At 33.5% G+C, this 17,751-nt stretch overlaps 1 protein-coding gene across 7 annotated transcripts in view; it reads right to left on the reverse strand.

Moving 5' to 3' along the window:
- TBC1D5 (TBC1 domain family member 5) overlaps positions 1-17,751 on the reverse strand; it is a 568,425-nt gene that overhangs the window by 353,650 nt on the left and 197,024 nt on the right. Inside the window, exon 1 of one of the 7 annotated variants that reach the window (XM_032408768.1) lies at positions 10,603-10,908. The exons of the other annotated variants lie outside the window; for them this stretch is intronic. The gene's annotated coding sequence lies outside the window, so the exon portion shown is untranslated. Of the gene's footprint in view, positions 1-10,602; positions 10,909-17,751 lie in introns of those variants that run through there. 7 annotated transcript variants of the gene reach the window in all.

A 17,751-nucleotide genomic window follows, 5' to 3' on the forward strand; every position in this document is an offset into this window, starting at 1 on the left:
ATGCCTAAAGGGGTCAAGCAAAGAGCATTATTAATCGAAATGAACGTCGATTGAGCAATGAATATAAGTCAAAACCACTCTAAATGCTTCATGCATATTCATCATTTCATCCTCCCAACAGCCCTACTGACATACCTTCCTCATCATTTTCATTTTACCAAAGAGAAAACTGAGGTACAAAGAGATTAACTAATTTGTCTACAGTCACACCAGTAGTAAGTACTGAAGCCAGAAAGCTATCTTGTCTAGCTCTAGAGCTCACATTCTTTACTCCGGCACTATATTTGGCTCTCAGTAAGTCAATGAGACAAACAGGCAAGGTATAAAGCAAAGGGGCATAAGAGGATGGGGTCTGTGAATGACTGAAACACCCTTTACTCTGCTTTGGCTTATTCAAGACAAGCTAGAAATCCAGAATTTTATGTGAAATCTCTTTAAAGTGTTGGCAAATAATTCCAATTAAAAAAAAATTGTGTGGAATAGATTAAACACATTTCAAAATTGTATTTGGCCCATGGACAACTATTTTAATGTTAAGATTCATATTCTCCATACATTTTGTTATACTTTTGAAAATATGAGAGAAAACATTTGAAAATGCATATTCCAAGTTAACAGCCAGATTTCCATAAAATTTCTTTAATATCCTAGACATGTTTTCATATCATTACCTTAATTTTTTATTTTTATAGTACACTTTCGCTGTTATACACTTCACATACCTAAAATATACAAATAAGGGAATTTTATGTACTTTGAACTTTATGAGAGATAAACAAGTAACTACCAAACTGATATCAAAGTATATGTTTTAAAAGAACATTAAAAAAAAAACACACCTTTCTAGCTAAAATAAGATACTCTACAACATGATGATGTTCATATATTCACTCAAGATTTTCAAAGATACTTAAGGTCTTTTTGACTCCTTCGAGAAAGTTAGGTTCAAGAAGTCATTCACTGATTTTAGCTTTAATAATAATTCTTTAGAAACCAACATCTATGGTTATAATCAATAACCAACATATAAAATTTACCAAATATCTACAACTAGTCTGTACAATTAGGCATCCACTATATTCTAATTTATTATGCCTATAGATTGAAACTGAATCACTAAAATTCTTTTATATTCAAATAAAGCAAACTGGCTAAATAGTAATAATGAGTTATTTTCAAGAAATCTGTTGAAGAAAAAGTTTACATGATGTTCTTACTTTTAATTATGGATTTAAATAATAATCTTGTTCAAAAGTAACTTATTAAGCAGGTGCTGCTTTGTTTTTTGTTTGGTTTTAAATACAAAGGCTACTGTAGCTTTCTAGTATAAAAAAATATTTAATTGCAAGTTGGCTACTGCTATTGTGATTACCTTATAAAACCACAATATAGTGCTGCTTTTAAATGTGAAGTAATTCTCTTAAAAATTTTCCAATTTGTGTTTTGTGATAAGACCAAGAGTAAAAATATTTGACTACTACAAAGAAGAATATCAAAGGTTTTTAAACAAATGTGTCTATATTCATTTTAACCACTATTATGAATAATCTTTCACCTATAAATATCAGACCGTAAGAAAATATTTGAAAAAAATTCAAATAAAGTAATTAAGGGAACTTTTTTTAACCTAAAAATTTTAAGATAATCATTATTAAAAGTCAAAATGGCATAAACATTTTGAAAGGCACAATGTACCATTACATCTTGTATTTGTATTACAAACCCAGACTTCTGTATTTGATATGACTTAATCTTCTCTATATAAAAGGCAGATGGAGAGAAAAATATATAATGACCAAAAATAAATACCTTAGAGTAAAGGACTACTAAAATTCATAATTGATGGATTTCAGTTTTCTTAAATAATGTCAATCTGTCTTGAGAATTTCCCTGACAAAACCCTCAGAATTTTTAAAACTGAAGGCAATCTTATTTTTTCTAATTCAGAACACACAGCAATATACCTTCTAAGACTTGAGAAAGGAGATATCCCTTCTTTGCTACATTACCATAAATAACAGTTAAATTTTCTGCTTCACATAAACTCAAAATTCACAAAACTCAAAACTGGTTATACAATATGGTTTTACTGCTATCCTGGTCACAGGAATTGACACGTTAGGCTGAAACTGCCATTTAAAATCCAAGACTAATCTTAAGGACAGTTATATTGGCTTTACAAATCTGGTTCTTGCAATATTAAATCTCAGGATAAAAGTGATCTGCCTGAAAGAAGGTAAGTCTTGTGAAAATAGTTAATATTTAATGAGAGGGTAAGAGTTTAGCACTAAAGCTTAGATGACAGTTTTAAAATATATTTAATAAAATTTCAGGGCGCCTGGGTGGCTCAGTCGTTAAGCGTCTGCCTTCAGCTCAGGTCATGATCTCAGGGTCCTGGGATTGAGCCCCGCACTGGGCTCCCTGCTTGGCGGGGAGCCTGCTTCTCCCTCTCCCTCTACTGTTCCCCCTGTTTGTGCTCTCTCGCTCTCTCTGTCAAATAAATAAATAAAATCTTTAAAAAAATAATAATAATAATAATAAAATTTCAAAACAATATTATTTTCCATGTCAAGTGAAGCAATACAAGCAGTCTCAAGTGAAAATCTCAAATTAGCATTATACAGACAAAAGGACAGGTCAGTTCAATAACTTTTTTTTCTTTTAAAATGGTATCATGTCAACAAAAGCCTTTAGAGAAATAATTTATACCCTCTGAATCCAAGTTCTATGTATTTTCAATGTGTATTCATTCTTTCACAGCTTCTAATACATAGGCAGAGAATTAGCATTCTGAATTGTGTCTTCTAAAGACATCCATATTCAGAAAAGCTCATATACGCATACTTCATTCATTTAAATTCTTGACTGATGGTAAACTTAAAAGTCAAACACTGAAATGACAGAGTAATATTACTTTACATAAAGATATCTCCTATAAGAAAAGCATATCAAAGAGCTTAAATGAACTATTTCCAGAGCACAGTTATCAAAGGGAGAGAGGATATGGTATGAATAAGTATCTGTCACGATAGCATGCATTTACCATGATGGGTATATAACCTAAAACATGACATCTTGGCTATAAAAGCAACAAACTTTGATAGAAGCTGTATTTTCATAATTAAGAGAGAGAGTAACTGAACATTATCTATAGAATTAATGATTAAAAAAACCTCCTTTATTTAAAAATGTTGGCAGCTAGAGGTAAATTTGATGTTTGGGAATAATGATGTTCTAAAGTCTTCCTCGTAAGGGAGAGAAGGAGGTAGGAAAGGAGGAAGGAAGAAAGAATGAAAGAAAAAGTGAAGAAAGAAGTAAAGCAAAGAAAGAAAGAATAAAGTTCTATTTTTAAATTCTGTCAATCTTTAATGCAAGAGGGTTACATTGGACTCTGAATAAGTTAATTAAGTATTAAAATCAATCATCTGAAAGTCTTAATATTTAATATTGGTTAGATTGTGTATCAAAGTAGTTTTATTATTTATTTACTCCAAACCTTTCCAGAATACTTCATCTGACAACAGGGGTTCTGTTTCTCACAAGATAAATGCATTTACAATGCCAAATAAATTATATATAAAAGCATTTGTCTTAATACATGTCATTCAATATTAAATATCACTCATTGATAAAATCTTGAAAACCTAATTCACTTTTACCAACCACACAATTGTACTATCTAAGTGTTGCCAATTAAACAGGTATAGGAATACATAAGGGTCTACCATCCTAAGAACAATGATCAAAAGAAAATTAAAATTATAAGACTTAATTCTTACAGTTTCCAGGCTACCAGAACAAGATGCTTAGGGCAAACAATCCACTATAGAAATAAACTAGATTCATAAACTATATATATATATATATATATATATATATTCAGAAATAAGAAGAATATATGAAATGTTCACAGGTGGGCTTAAATATTTTATATTACAAAATAAGAATATATTTGGTCTTTCAAATATTCAAATGCTATAGAGTAATAGAAAGTGGCAGTTGTGACTATATAAACCGAGAGAAAATTGAGCATTATAAAAAGTTAAAGTGGTCTAACAAAAAGCTCTCCACAGTATATCCTTATTTGCTTTCAGAGTTCTCTAGAACAGATGCTCAAGACGCAAAGACTGGGAAAGTAGCTCCGCCTAATGACCAAATCTTTTGTTATTATACAGCCATACCAAAATACTTCCAATTGTGACTGTCCCTATTTTATACAGAGAACACCTCAAGCCTTTAAACTACTCAGTCAGGTTTTCATAAAATCAAGGTAACTATAACAATTAGGTGGTCAAGAAGAATGAGCAATATTTGAAAAGAGAAAACCTTTTTGAAATGTCAGCCTTGAACATCAAAATTATACAGAATGATGAGGAACCAAGCTTATATTGCATATAAATACGAGAGCATATTAGGCTGCATTTAATTACCAGTTCAAACAACAACTTGATCTAACCTTTGACAAGTAAAATAAATGTTCTGAATAATTTAACTAAAGTAAACATTTGCTGTTAATGCTAGCTAATTATAGTAAGAGCTGGAAAGAGAAGGGAAAAAGAGATGAAGAGAAGTGAAGAGAAAGGGAGATGAAATTTTTTTAATTAATATTAAGATCTGCAACATTTCACTGAAACATGATTTTCAATGAACTTAACTCACATAAAAGGGCAAACTCAGTCAAACACAGTTGCTTTATAAATACTCAGATAAAGAAACATTATGGCTGATTAGAGATTTTATTCTTTCAGTTGGTAAAAATCACCAGACTACCACGGAGATAGGAAAACTAGGTATAGATGAACTAAGGTACATCCAGCCCTTTTCACCCAAGGAGCTCAAAGTTGAGTGAGCAAAGAGCCCAGGAAATAGGTGGCCAGACTTAGCACTAGCTAATTAATTGAAATTATTAATTAATTGAAATAAAGTAAAAAATACAGATGCCCAGTCAAATGTGAATTTCAGGAAAACAATAAAAGTAGTATCTATAACGTACTTATACTAAAAAGTATTCACAATTTATCTGGAATTCAAATTTAATTGTGCATCCTGTACTTTATCTAACAACCCTACCAATAGATAAATGAAGATGAGTATCTATGGGAAAATATGTGGTATGCTCATTATAGGAGTCCCAGGATTAAATGAGATCAAAACTCTGAGAGTAAGATCCCAAAAAAACTCACCCCAAAGCAGGAGAGAGTTATTTTTCCAGAGCTGCAATCTAGTAATCATTAATTAGTAATCACTGATGGGAAAGACCAAGATAATACTACTCAAAGTACCCGGCCCCACAGCAACTTGTCTTTCAATTTCCGTAATTAACTGCAAATAAATATAATAATAAACAAATGAACAAACCAATTTCTTAATGGAAATCATCCCCTACCAAATGCAGAAAAATGAAACAACCCAACAAAAATCTAAGAGCCACTGAGGACCCTACTGAATGGAGATAGAGTATATGACTATTCTAACAGTGAGATTATCTTTACCACTAAGGAAAATAGGTGCATTTAGAAAAAAGAAAAAAAAACAAAAAACAAAGAAAATTGAGCTTTGTTAACTTGTTGAGACCATTCTTATTCAAATATATAACATTTTCATTCTCATATTGTAAATAAAATGTTAATAAATATTCATGATACTGCATAAGAATCTGGGGTATGGTAAGCTCTGAGTGTGACCTTAAATTTTAAAAAAATAATGCATAATGTGAAGACATGTTATACTCCATATGAAAAACACCAATTTAACTGATTAGTGACTTCAGAAATGACTCGCTTATTTGCTCATGGTAAGTAGTAGCTTCTATATATTTGGACATATGAAACAAGAAGCCTCAGTATGAATGTAAAAATGTTTCAATTATAATAGAAGATCATCATTATTTATAGAGACAATAAAAACTCCAATTTTCCAACTTGATGACATATATAGAGATTTTTCTATAATTGATAACAGAAAATGACAGTCACCTAAAATAGTAACCTACTGTAAATAATGAATTTGAGCTTCACTGGAAACTAATAGGACTTGAGAGATTCTCTGAGTCTTTGCTATTCATGTTGATTGTAATAGTTCCATCTTTACCCAAAAGAGACTTGTATATATATAACTTCTGTCTGTATATTTTCTAACACCAAAACCACAATGTTCATGTAAAAAAAAAAAAAGATACATATGTATAGCTTAAAAATGTAAACATTATGGGCCCTCAAAATGAGAATAAAACTGTCTACATATTTTTACAAGAAAGTAAGTTTCAAGCACTGTAAAATGAAAGATGGATAAAGAAAAAAGGGTTAAGTATAAAAAACAGAAGATGATACAGTGTTCACATGATATCCCAATGTCACAAAGCATAAGGGTTCTATGGCTACTACTGAAGAATTTTTCAAGACATCAATGCATACTGAAAAACCAGAATAAGTCCATGAATGCCATGTAGAACAAGTGAGGAGCTGAACAGGTTGATGAAAGAGTGCAATTAACAAAACAATAAATACACAAATAGTAACGTGAGTATACACAGGGACAACAGAGAGGCTACACAAACCCTATTCCAACTGCCAAAGACTTTTACTGGCAAATATACATACTTCTTCCTGTGTATATACTTTAGCAGAAGACAGCACGCTTTCTTCAAAATTTCACTGAATATCACAATAATGTTTAAAAGATAAGTACATTAAATCAGATATATAGATTTCTTACCACACTGATTTAAATGAAAACATTGCATAATTTCTAAAATTTTGATAATGTATGCCTAAACCTCAGCAAACACTTAAAAGGTAGATTACAAACTTCATGCCACCCTTTACCCATTTACAAAACAATGACATAGTCACTTGGAATTATATTGAGTTAAATAAATAGAGATATGAAGCTCTGAAAACTGTTTAGGGCCTGGAAATTTTATCTTAATTTCTAATGAACTAAATAGGATCAAGCACTTCAAGTGACATTATCATAAGGTAATTTTTTCCTATAGAGGCTTTTGAAACCAGGTAATAATCTCCCCCCACCCAAGTCCAAATATACTCACTTTCACTTAAGTACATTTTTACAAAGTCTTCCTTAGCAAAAACAAAAAAAGTGTTCTTATAACTTTAAAAACCATATATACAATAATATTTATTTTAATTTTATTTTATTATGTTATGTTAATCACCATACATTACATCATTAGTTTTTGATGTAGTGTTCCATGATTCATTGTTTGCGTATAACACCAAGTGCTCCATTCAATAATATTTTAAATAGCTAGGATTTTAAATCCTAGAAAAATCAAGTAAAAGATTAAGATGTCCAGTTATTTTTAATGCCATAGGAAGACTTTGTCCAAGCAGTATGAAGCTCTAAGTTTTTACTAAATATTTAAGAAAGTCCACTTGTTATTTAAGTATTAAGTGAACATAAGTGGTCAAAACAGTAAACTTACATAATTACACAAATACATTGGTATGATCTTTTCTCTTTCCCATATTTGAGAAACTAATACTTTGCCTTCTAGTACAATATGGATTATTTTTATATGCCACACACACCCTTTTGGAACAGGATGATCATTCTTTACAAAATCATTCTAGCAATTTACTGACAGAAAAGTGTTAACACCCAAAAAATGTATGAAAATTAATCTATATTTTTTAGTTACTACTAGAATTTCAGAATGGACATAGTGACTGAAATTCCTGATATACTTCTTTAAACCATCTCATTTCAAAAATTATTTTATTGAGGGGGCGCCTGGGTGGCTCAGTCGTTAAGCATCTGCCTTCGGCTCAGATCATGGTCCCAGGGTCCTGGGATCGAGCCCCGCATCGGGCTCCTAGCTCAGCAGGAAGCCTGCTTCTCCCTCTCCCTCTCCCCTTGCTTGTGTTCCCTCTCTCACTGTCTCTCTGTCAAACAAATAAACAAAATCTTTAAAAAAAAAAAATTATTTTATTGAGTACCCTGTGGAAGTCTGCAAAACAGCAATTGTGAGCCCATAGGCAAGCCACATACGTATATCTATAGTTAAATAAGCAACCAAATATAAAAATGGATCATGAAAGAATTTTCATGGAATCATGTTAACACAAAACTAAATTTTAAGATATCATACCTTAACATTTAATGCAATCTTATTTTGATGAATCTAGTAATTTTAATCTAGAAGTAAAATTGCTAGATCAAATTGTTTGCCTATCTTTAACTCTAACAAAATTATGTCAAACTTCTACCTGAAGTGGCTATACTAATTTATGTGTTGGTATGGGACAGTTCCTATTTCTCTATATCCCTGCTAGCTCTTAATATGAGCCTCTTCCCCCCACCCCCAATCTGAATGGTATGAAGTGGTATATCACTGTGGTTTTAATTAGCATCTCCCTGACTACTTCTTGATTGAAAATCCTTTCATCTGTTCTATTAGAGTTCTCCAGAGAAACAAACCAAGAGAAGATTTTAGAGAAAAAGTAGAAGAAAGAGAGAGTTTTATTACACAGACCTGGCAAGTTCAACCTGCAGGGTGAACAGGAAGGCAGGCTGGAGATCCAGGGAGAGCCAATGTTCTATTTCAAAGGCTGTCAGATAGGAGAAGCCAATGATAATACGGCTTGAAGGCCATCAGAAAGAGAGGATGTAGATGAAGTCCAAGTCAGTCTGCTGTAGAATTCCTTTTGCTAGGGGTAAGGTCAGCCTTTTGTTCTATTCAGGCCTTCAACCGGTTAGATGAGGCCCACCCACGTTATGAGAGCCAATCTACTTCTGCCCATGTAAATATTAATTTCATCCAAAACACCCTCACAAAACCACCTGCAATAATGTCTGACCAAATATCTAGGAACCCCCTGTGGCTACTTACTAGCCATTTGGGTCATCTTTTCTAAGAGCTGCTTGTTCATATCTTTTGCCCAGTTTTCAACTATGCAGTCTTTTGCTTAATAATTTATAGGATTTTTTAGAAAAAAGAAATCACAGATACATAATAATTTTAATACAGTATTAAAAAATCATAAGTACAGTGTAAATTAAATTACCATTCATGTATACTTTAAATGGTCCCCATATGGCAAATAATGTTGCAGGATGCATTCTGAAAAGAATGATTTAAAGGAAACCAAATTTTCCCTTTGTAAATATGGTACAATGAACAACTGATTATGTTCCTGAACAAAAAAGAAATAAAGAATGATTATGATAATTTGTTCAACGCTTTCTCTATGCTAAGAGAGGTGTGCAGTACTGATGATTACTGCATGCTTAGTAAATGCCAGCTAGACACTGTGCTTTATGTTACTATCCCATTCAATCTCCTCAGCATCTTATCAGAAAGGCATCATTATCATCCCTATTTTATATATGTGGATATTGAAATGAACAGGTTAAGGATCTCAGCTCAATGGCACACACTAAGTGGCTGGGACATGAATTCAGACTTCTTTAGAAATTCATTTTAAGACATTCCTACTGTCTTCCCACTGTGTATATTGGTACTAGGAAAGGAACTCCAGGGAATAAAGAACGAGGAGAGGCAACATCCTTGCTGTCTTAACACTTAGAATCTGATAGGAGGCAGAATATAGAAAATGTACATACCATGTAATGCAAGACAGAATCCCATAGCAAAGGAGATGTATTAGAAGAGCTCTAACTCTAAGAAGTCAAGGGATAATCAAGGTTCCATGATGCCTGCTGACATATAAATACACCTACGGTTCTCAATACCTTTCATGATCTACCCACATCTATCTTTCTAATCTTCTCCTTTATATCTTTTCATTCTTTAAAGACATCCAGTGTTCTCCCACCTCTATTTATTTGGGCAACTAGCCTTGGTCAAAAAAACCTATCCAACCCCATTCCTCTCTCTCGGAAATATTTCTTTAAAACAAAACAAAACAAGACAAAACAAAACAAAACCACTCTTCTATTCTCATGATCTGGCAAATAACAGTAAATATTACTGACTAAATATCTATCAGACCAGATCCCACTAATCACTTCCCAAAGTTCATCTCAATGGCTCCCTTCTCTCTGAAATGCTTCCTAACTCCATTCCATTCTGCTCCAAACAATTAAATGGATAAATTCAGAAACTAGATCATATAAAAGCCAATCCCGTATTTCTACTTCTAATAAGGAAAAAGTAAACAAAACAGGCTTTCTCTCTTCCAAAAAAATCAAAAGGCAAGAAAGAAAAGCCCCTCCTCCTAGAATGCACTGGCATCATACTTCTTTCCACTACCATGCTTTACAATTCCCACCAAAGGAAATTTCCATAATCTACTTTTTGTTGACACCAGTGACAGAGTCACATTTTGTAGGCTCAAATTGAGGAAATGCCCTTATTAACTATCTGACCTTAGTAAGGTGGTTAAACTCTTTGTCCCTTAGTTTCTTCAAAGTAAAATGAGAAATATCCATTTCACAGCTTTTGTGAGGATTAAACAAACAAACCTAAAGAACTCAGAAAAATACTGGGCACATACATAGTAAGCACTCAATAAATACTAGCTATTATTGTTATTACTATCACCATCACACTGCCACTGCTCTGATGATGTTTACACAATTAGGTTATTAGAATGAGAGCAAAGACAGAAGGGTACTTACAGTTCAAAAACACAAATCCTTCAAATATCCCATAAGATTTGTTCTCTACCTTATACACTGCAATTAGATTTCACATAATATCTTCTCAATTTGTTTACTGAGAAAGGAAAGAAGGAAACAGAAATTGGACAAAGCAGGGACTGCACAAGTGTAACATACATTCAACTTAGAAAATACTTGTTGAATCCTCCCGTATGGGAGCAGCTAGGCTAGAAGGTAATCATTTAGAAGTGAACAAGACAGTCAACGTCTCTGTCTTCCGAGAATTTACATTCTAGGGGAAGAAAAACAATAAACTAAGCATAAAAAATAATTTACATGTCAAGTAGTGACATATGTTATGAAGAAAATGTAAAGAGGATAAGGGGACAGAGTATGATGGGGCATCACTGAGAGCTTGAGAGCTGGGAGCTTATTTGTGAAAGTGTAGTCTTGGGAGGCCCTGAGAAGGTGGTGGCATTTGAATAAATGAGGGAACAAGCCACTGGATCATTTGGGGGCAGAGCTTGCTGGGAACAGCAAATGCAGAGACCCTAAAATGGGAAACAGCTAGGAGTTTTGGAGGGACAAAGAAGGATGGGGTGTGAATGAAGAGAAATGGGGTGGGAGGGACAGGAGAGAGGCCCTTTATGTCCTTTTAGGCCATGAAAAGACTCTGGTTTATACTTTGAGTGAGATGGAAAGGCATGGGGGGCTTGTGCACGGGAGTGAGAGATGATATGATGGAGACCACATTACATGTCTCAAATGAGGAAAAACACTGAGCACCTGGGTCATCCACTCAGGACCTTCTTCAGAAAAGAGCCTTTCCTCAGAAAGTTAAGAATAAAAGATCAGTCCCAGAAGTAATATCAAGACTATGGTACACTAGAAGGAGGAAGATAAGGTAAAAAGGAGTCAGCATAGAAAAAGTATAGTAAAGGATGGAAAACCAAGTCACACAAAAGGGCATCTAGACAGATGACAGTCCTCGGGATGCTTCTAGTATTTTGGAGAAATGAAATACCTACAGTCAATCAACCAACCAACCAAATTAGAGAGCCATATAAGAAAATATAATACTAAATGTAATTTGATTTTATTCTGTATGAATTCAGTATCTTTAGTTGTTTCTGAGTAAATGACACCTACTGACTACTGAAGATCAGGAGCTCCTAGCCCAGTGTCTGTATATCAAGTCCTAATAAGAGAAAATGATAGGGGAGGATGAACATGTGAATGAGCCCAGGAAAGAAAATCTTTGCCCCAACTCACACAATCTCTGCTTTGTGAGGCACAAAGGCAAAACAAAATCTAAGTCTCTTTTTTCACTGATTAAAAATATTGCCCTTCCTCAAAACTGTTTCAGTTAGAAACTGCTAGTGGTAAGACTGCATCAGATAAATTTATTAATACAATCAGTATAGAATAGATTTTGTGAGTTGTCGGATTTGTTACCAGCCCTCTCAGCTATGGATGTGAATTACAAGAGACTAAGTTTAGTCAGCTCTAACAAGTTTTCTGGATTTTGGTTTTATTTAGTATATGCTTCCATCATTGTACTTTTGCTTCTGGAACAATTTATAAGGCAGACAAATCTGTAAATCTAGGAACTTAGTGTCTGTCTATAGATCTAGATATATCACACACTCCTCCATTTTACCTTGTAGTGAAATAAAATGCTACTTTTAAAATATGAGGTGGTATTACCTTTAACCTAAGTAACCAAGATCAACTCCATGGTTCCTGAAATATGTGGTGAGGTTTTCTACAGTAATGGCAAAGAGAAGTAGACAAGAGAGTTAGTGTACATATTTTACTCCCTAAAGAAATAGGTCAAATGAGGACCCCCTATTCCAGAACTAGTACAACTGTACAGACTTAAATAGCTTACATTTAGAAATTTTCCATCCTTCACAAAGGCATTATTTCTAACATATTAGGGGAAGAAATTTAATCACAGATTCAAAAATCTTAAACTACTCAAAAAATGTCCATATTCTCTTTATTAGTGGAAAACCAGTCTGAAACATAAAAAGATGCCTCTTGGGATGTCAAGCATGTCTCCTATCTAAATCTTATTAAACGTATATGGATATAGGTCAATGGATAAGGCAAATTTAAACTACAACAGAAAATCTGATTCAGATTCAAATTAACATCTTCCTTTTACCTATTTCTTCTGGCAGTACTTGCAAAATCTGTAGCAACAAACTATCACTTCATTATCTTCCCACAAGATACTGGTTTTCTTAACACTTCACAATGCCTCTGAGATAGCATATCTGACATAACACCTCCACTTCTCTCCAGAATTTAACAAGATAAAAGGCAGTAAGAAAGTAGACAATGTTGGTGTTACAAATTCAAGAATCCCACCCGCCATGAACATTCAAATTAAATATGCACCCTTAAACCATTTTAACTATTTTCCCATAAAGGTATCTGACATGTTCTGAGTTCATGTTTCCCTTTAAAGTACTTAAAACACTGTAGGGCCATTCATTAGTATTAACTGATGGCATTCATTAACTAATGGTAAGAGGACTAGTCCCATTTAAACTAAAATATGACTAAAACACTGTATAGTGATTCAAAGGACCCAGGGTGGTTGTTTTAATGATTTTTCTTTAATCAAATAAAGCTGAGTAATCAAATGTAGTCTTTGAAGAAAGCTCCTTCCTTCCTTCCTTCCTTTTTTACCTAGATAGGATCCCTCAAAGAGAAAGTAAAATGGTTAAGTTCTCAATTCACCTAACTACCCAATATCAAACTTCCTTGATTATGTAACAATATAAAGTTTAAACTTTCTTCTGTGATACTATTAAAATGAAGATGTCACTGATCAGTTTTACCTACTTTGTAATAATACCCAGAACACACGTGTAATGACCTACGTGCGAAAACATGCAGGATTTTCAGGGCTGTACCACAAATGAGATCTAGAGGTAAAGAAGTTCACCTATTTCTCTCCCACCAAATCCCTTCTCTAAGCTGTCCCCCAACAGGTTTATCCCAGTGCTTTTCAGCGTCTGTGTGCTTCTGTATAAGCATTCAGAGGGCAGGAATCAGGCCCAGACAATGTGCTCTCATGGCCCCTAACACAGCTCCATTTGAACATGATGCTTATTAAACCCTAGCTGAAAGGCATTTGACAATACAATTACTGAAAAATTCAGCGCTCACCCAGCATGTGAAATCTTGTGCCTTGTACCTTATGATTTCAGCAGTGCCATGTGTGCTGTGATAGTTAAGGACCTGTCAATGTTTCCATTATAAACTCTGGTTTTCAGAGGTTTATATCTTGGCCTATAAAAATAGATTCCGGTCTGTAACTTGGCATGGAAAGTACTGGTATCAGCCCAAGAGAACATTTTTTGTTCCAAAGATTAAAATAAAAATCTGTTTAGTAGTTTTAAGTTAAGAGAGTGTTAAAAAGGGGGGAGGGGAGGGTGGGTGGAGTATAGAATGTTTTTAAAAACACACACAAAAAAACCAATGCTCTGTGTCTCACTACTGCTTCATTTTAAATTTTGAAATGATTAACACAATATAAACCAATGATACTGCGTAAATGAAAAACCTAAAAAGAGTTTTAATTAAAAACATTATGGCGGTTACCAAAAAAAAAAATCATAAATTTTTAAACAACTACATATGTAGTATCTCAAATAATCCCCACATTTAAAGATTGTCCAAGTACTCACTGACAGTAAACCAAAACTATTTCAAAGATATGTTTTTCCAGATATGTAAAAATTACTTTTTAATGAATCACTAAATGTAGATTTACTTCAGATTAGTGGAGACAATCTTCAAACCTATCTTCAATTTATGCATCAAGAAGTTTCTAAAATATATTATAACTTAATGTAAGAAACTCTGAAGTAATCTTTATATACTGTTTGTCGAAGACACTAGTTTAAGTTTTGTGTTTTCTTTTTAGCTTAACATAGATGTTTTCTTCAAAAATATAACACTAGTATATAACACTGGTGTACCTTCAAATAAACACATTTTGAAACAATAATTTATATCTGCTAAAGGGGGTATAAACTGGTGTAACCTCCTTGGAAGATGATTTGGAAATAGCTATCAAAATTACGAGTATATATATATACTCTTTGACCTTGTAGTTACATTCATAGGAAATTATACTACAAATATACCTGCACATATGAAATAATAAAAATATTAACTTTTATATATGCATGTGAGTTTTTAGTGTGAATTTTTTAAAAAATATTCTGTACTCCACTCACAGGAATATTTCTCACAGAATTTTTAAAATAGCAAACTGTTGAAATAACCCTAAATGTCCATCAACTGGGGACTTGTTAAATAAGTTATTGTACAGGCATACAGTGGTAATACTATATAGCTATTTAAAAAGAAGAAAGAAGAGAAAGACAAACAAAAGAATGATGCATTAATACAGAAAGTCTAAGTTACAATGATAACTGAAAATAGCAAGGTCCTATGTTACCATCCGTAGATGGAGAAAAAAGAGGAAAGAAGTACACACACACACACACACACACACAGAGCAAGAGAGTTTTACTTCTTTGGTTTTACATGCATAAAACATTTCTAGAAAGACACACAATAAACCAACAATAGAAATTAATGGTTTCCCATAAAAATAATGTAATAACTTTGGGTACCATTCCTAAACAAAATCTCAGTAGCAGATAATATAACCAAAAGAATATTAGAAAGAAAAATACATGTAACTCTAAGCTTCTATAATTACTGAAAACAATAAAATTAGGTACTGTACAGTATACTTATATTCACAATATATAAGTGGTTCCTAAACGCTGGTGTATACAGAATCACTTGAAGATCTTATTAAAATACAGATTTTTGGACTCCACCCTTAGAATTTCTGATCCATAGGTCTGGAATAGAGCCTAATAATTTGCTTTTCTTAACAGTCTCCAGGTAAGGCTGTGCTGCTGATCCAGAGACCACACTTGGAGAACATCTGTTCTAGATAAATGACTACCTGTTCAAAATTGTACATAAAAACCCACCTACTACAACATTATAAATGTAATTTCATTATTACCCATAATACTTAGATAATGCTTGTTTTCCTAAAATTTAAGAAGTCTGGGTGATGGGGGTGGATAATGCTTTAAATTATTCTAAACAATGTAAAATAAAGTGGAAGAGGAGACAAGGAAATTAGTTCTATTGTACTTTGCACAGCCTCCAATCTCCTATTTCTGCCACTAGATGGAAACCAGTACAATGGTTAGCTGTCAAACTGCAGATACAAATTGAAAAACAGTAAAACTGAGGTGAAACTTACATTACCTGGTATTAATTAGAAATGGACATATAGCTGTGGGTCCCTTACTGACATTAACTGTAGAATGGCCATCTGTACTTTTTGATTCATTGTATATGTCATTAGCCATAGGCCTATCAGCCCTATCAACTTCAAAGAGACTTATTACTGGTTGAATTACGATGCCCCAAAATTCTTATGTTTAAGTCCTAACCCCCAGTACCTCAGAGTATGACCTTATTTGGAGACAGAGCCTTAAGGAAGAAATGAAGTTAAAATGATATCATTAAGGTGGGCCCTCATGCAATATGACTGGTGTTCTTATTTGTAAGGGGTAATACAAGCAGTCACTTAGACACCTACAGAGGGAAGATGATGTGAAGACACAGGGAAAAGACAGCCATCTACAAGCCAAAGACGGGCCTAGAGCAGATCCTTCCTCCGCAGCCCACAAAAAGAACCAAATCTGCCAACACCTTCACCTCAGACTTTTTGTCTCCAAAATGGTGAGACAATGTATTTCTGTTGCTTCTGCCACTAAGTTTGTGATACTTTGCTATGGCAGTCCTAGCAAACCAGTACAGGGGTTTTCTCTTTTATTTACTTTTTTTCACTTTAGAAAAGGTTGAATGACTACTATAAGCAATGTAATGTGTCAAGCACTGAGACCACAAAAATGATTAATTAGCCTTCAAGGAGCTTACAGTCTAATGGTTCATTACTTACAGCATATTCATTTAGTCATTAAAAGATTTCAGCCATTTTCTCAGGTTTTTGGTGCTTGATTTAATGGGTCATCAACAAAAAGTAAAAGACACCAACACTGAATTCTACTTCACTTCTACTGCCACCATTCCAATTACTGTATTCTACCTGCTGCCTAGTCCTTAGCGCAAACTTTTCTGACTGGCCTCTTCCCCTCTCTCCAACCTATCATATGCATTGCTGGCAACCCCCTTCCTGACAGCACCCTTCATGTAAGTTTCCTGATTAAAATGTTTCAATAAATATCTTAAAAGAACATTCATTTTCTCCCAATTCAAGTTACAGTCAGTACTTCCCAACAGATGTAACTTCAAACAAATTACTTAAAACCACTGGTTTAGTCTGCACCTAGAAAACTGAAGTGTCTTTAAAAGAAGCAATTATTTATAATGAACAGGAGTAGCAATATCATGAAGTATCATTTAATACACCTGTACATAACTATACCCCCTCAAATAACTCTAAGTCCAGCACAGGACTAATGACCTCAATTTATTAAGTAGTGAGGGTACAAATTGATAGCTGTTCTTGATCTATGGATGCCTCATAAAATACCCAATCCTATCTCTAGATTCCAAAACTTATATGTAAAGTTCTCATGGGGAGCTTATATCTTATACAACTTCATTCTATATTGTGCATTGGGCTTACAAATATGGCCTAAATTACAAATGAAAACTTAACTTGGAATTTCTTACCATTTCATTATCAAATGTCTCAACTACTGAATTAACATGTTTATATAGTTATCCCATTTGTTTTATTTTGATAAAACTAACAGTATTCAATTCCCAGGGAAAAATAATTGTTAGCACTAAATTTTCTCTAGAATTTCTCCTCCCTTTTTCTTTCCTCAACAGAGTTCAGTTACATGGTTTAGGAAGCCAACGAGGCTGCTGATACTCCTCCATTAAGTTACAAGTAAATAAATTTCACACCTTCAAAAATTACTGAAGTGCAAAACAATATTTCTTGGCCTCTTTATACATAATATTCTAGTGTCGCTATTTCTTTTAGGTCCCAGAGAGAACATCTCTTATTAGTCCTACAATTAAATGATTCAGCAACCAGCCACACTATCTTTGCCTTTTAACAGTTCCAATCAGTAG

This window comes from Phoca vitulina, unplaced genomic scaffold, assembly GCF_004348235.1.
Source record: "Phoca vitulina isolate PV1807 unplaced genomic scaffold, GSC_HSeal_1.0 scaffold10, whole genome shotgun sequence".
Classification (NCBI taxonomy): domain Eukaryota; kingdom Metazoa; phylum Chordata; class Mammalia; order Carnivora; family Phocidae; genus Phoca; species Phoca vitulina.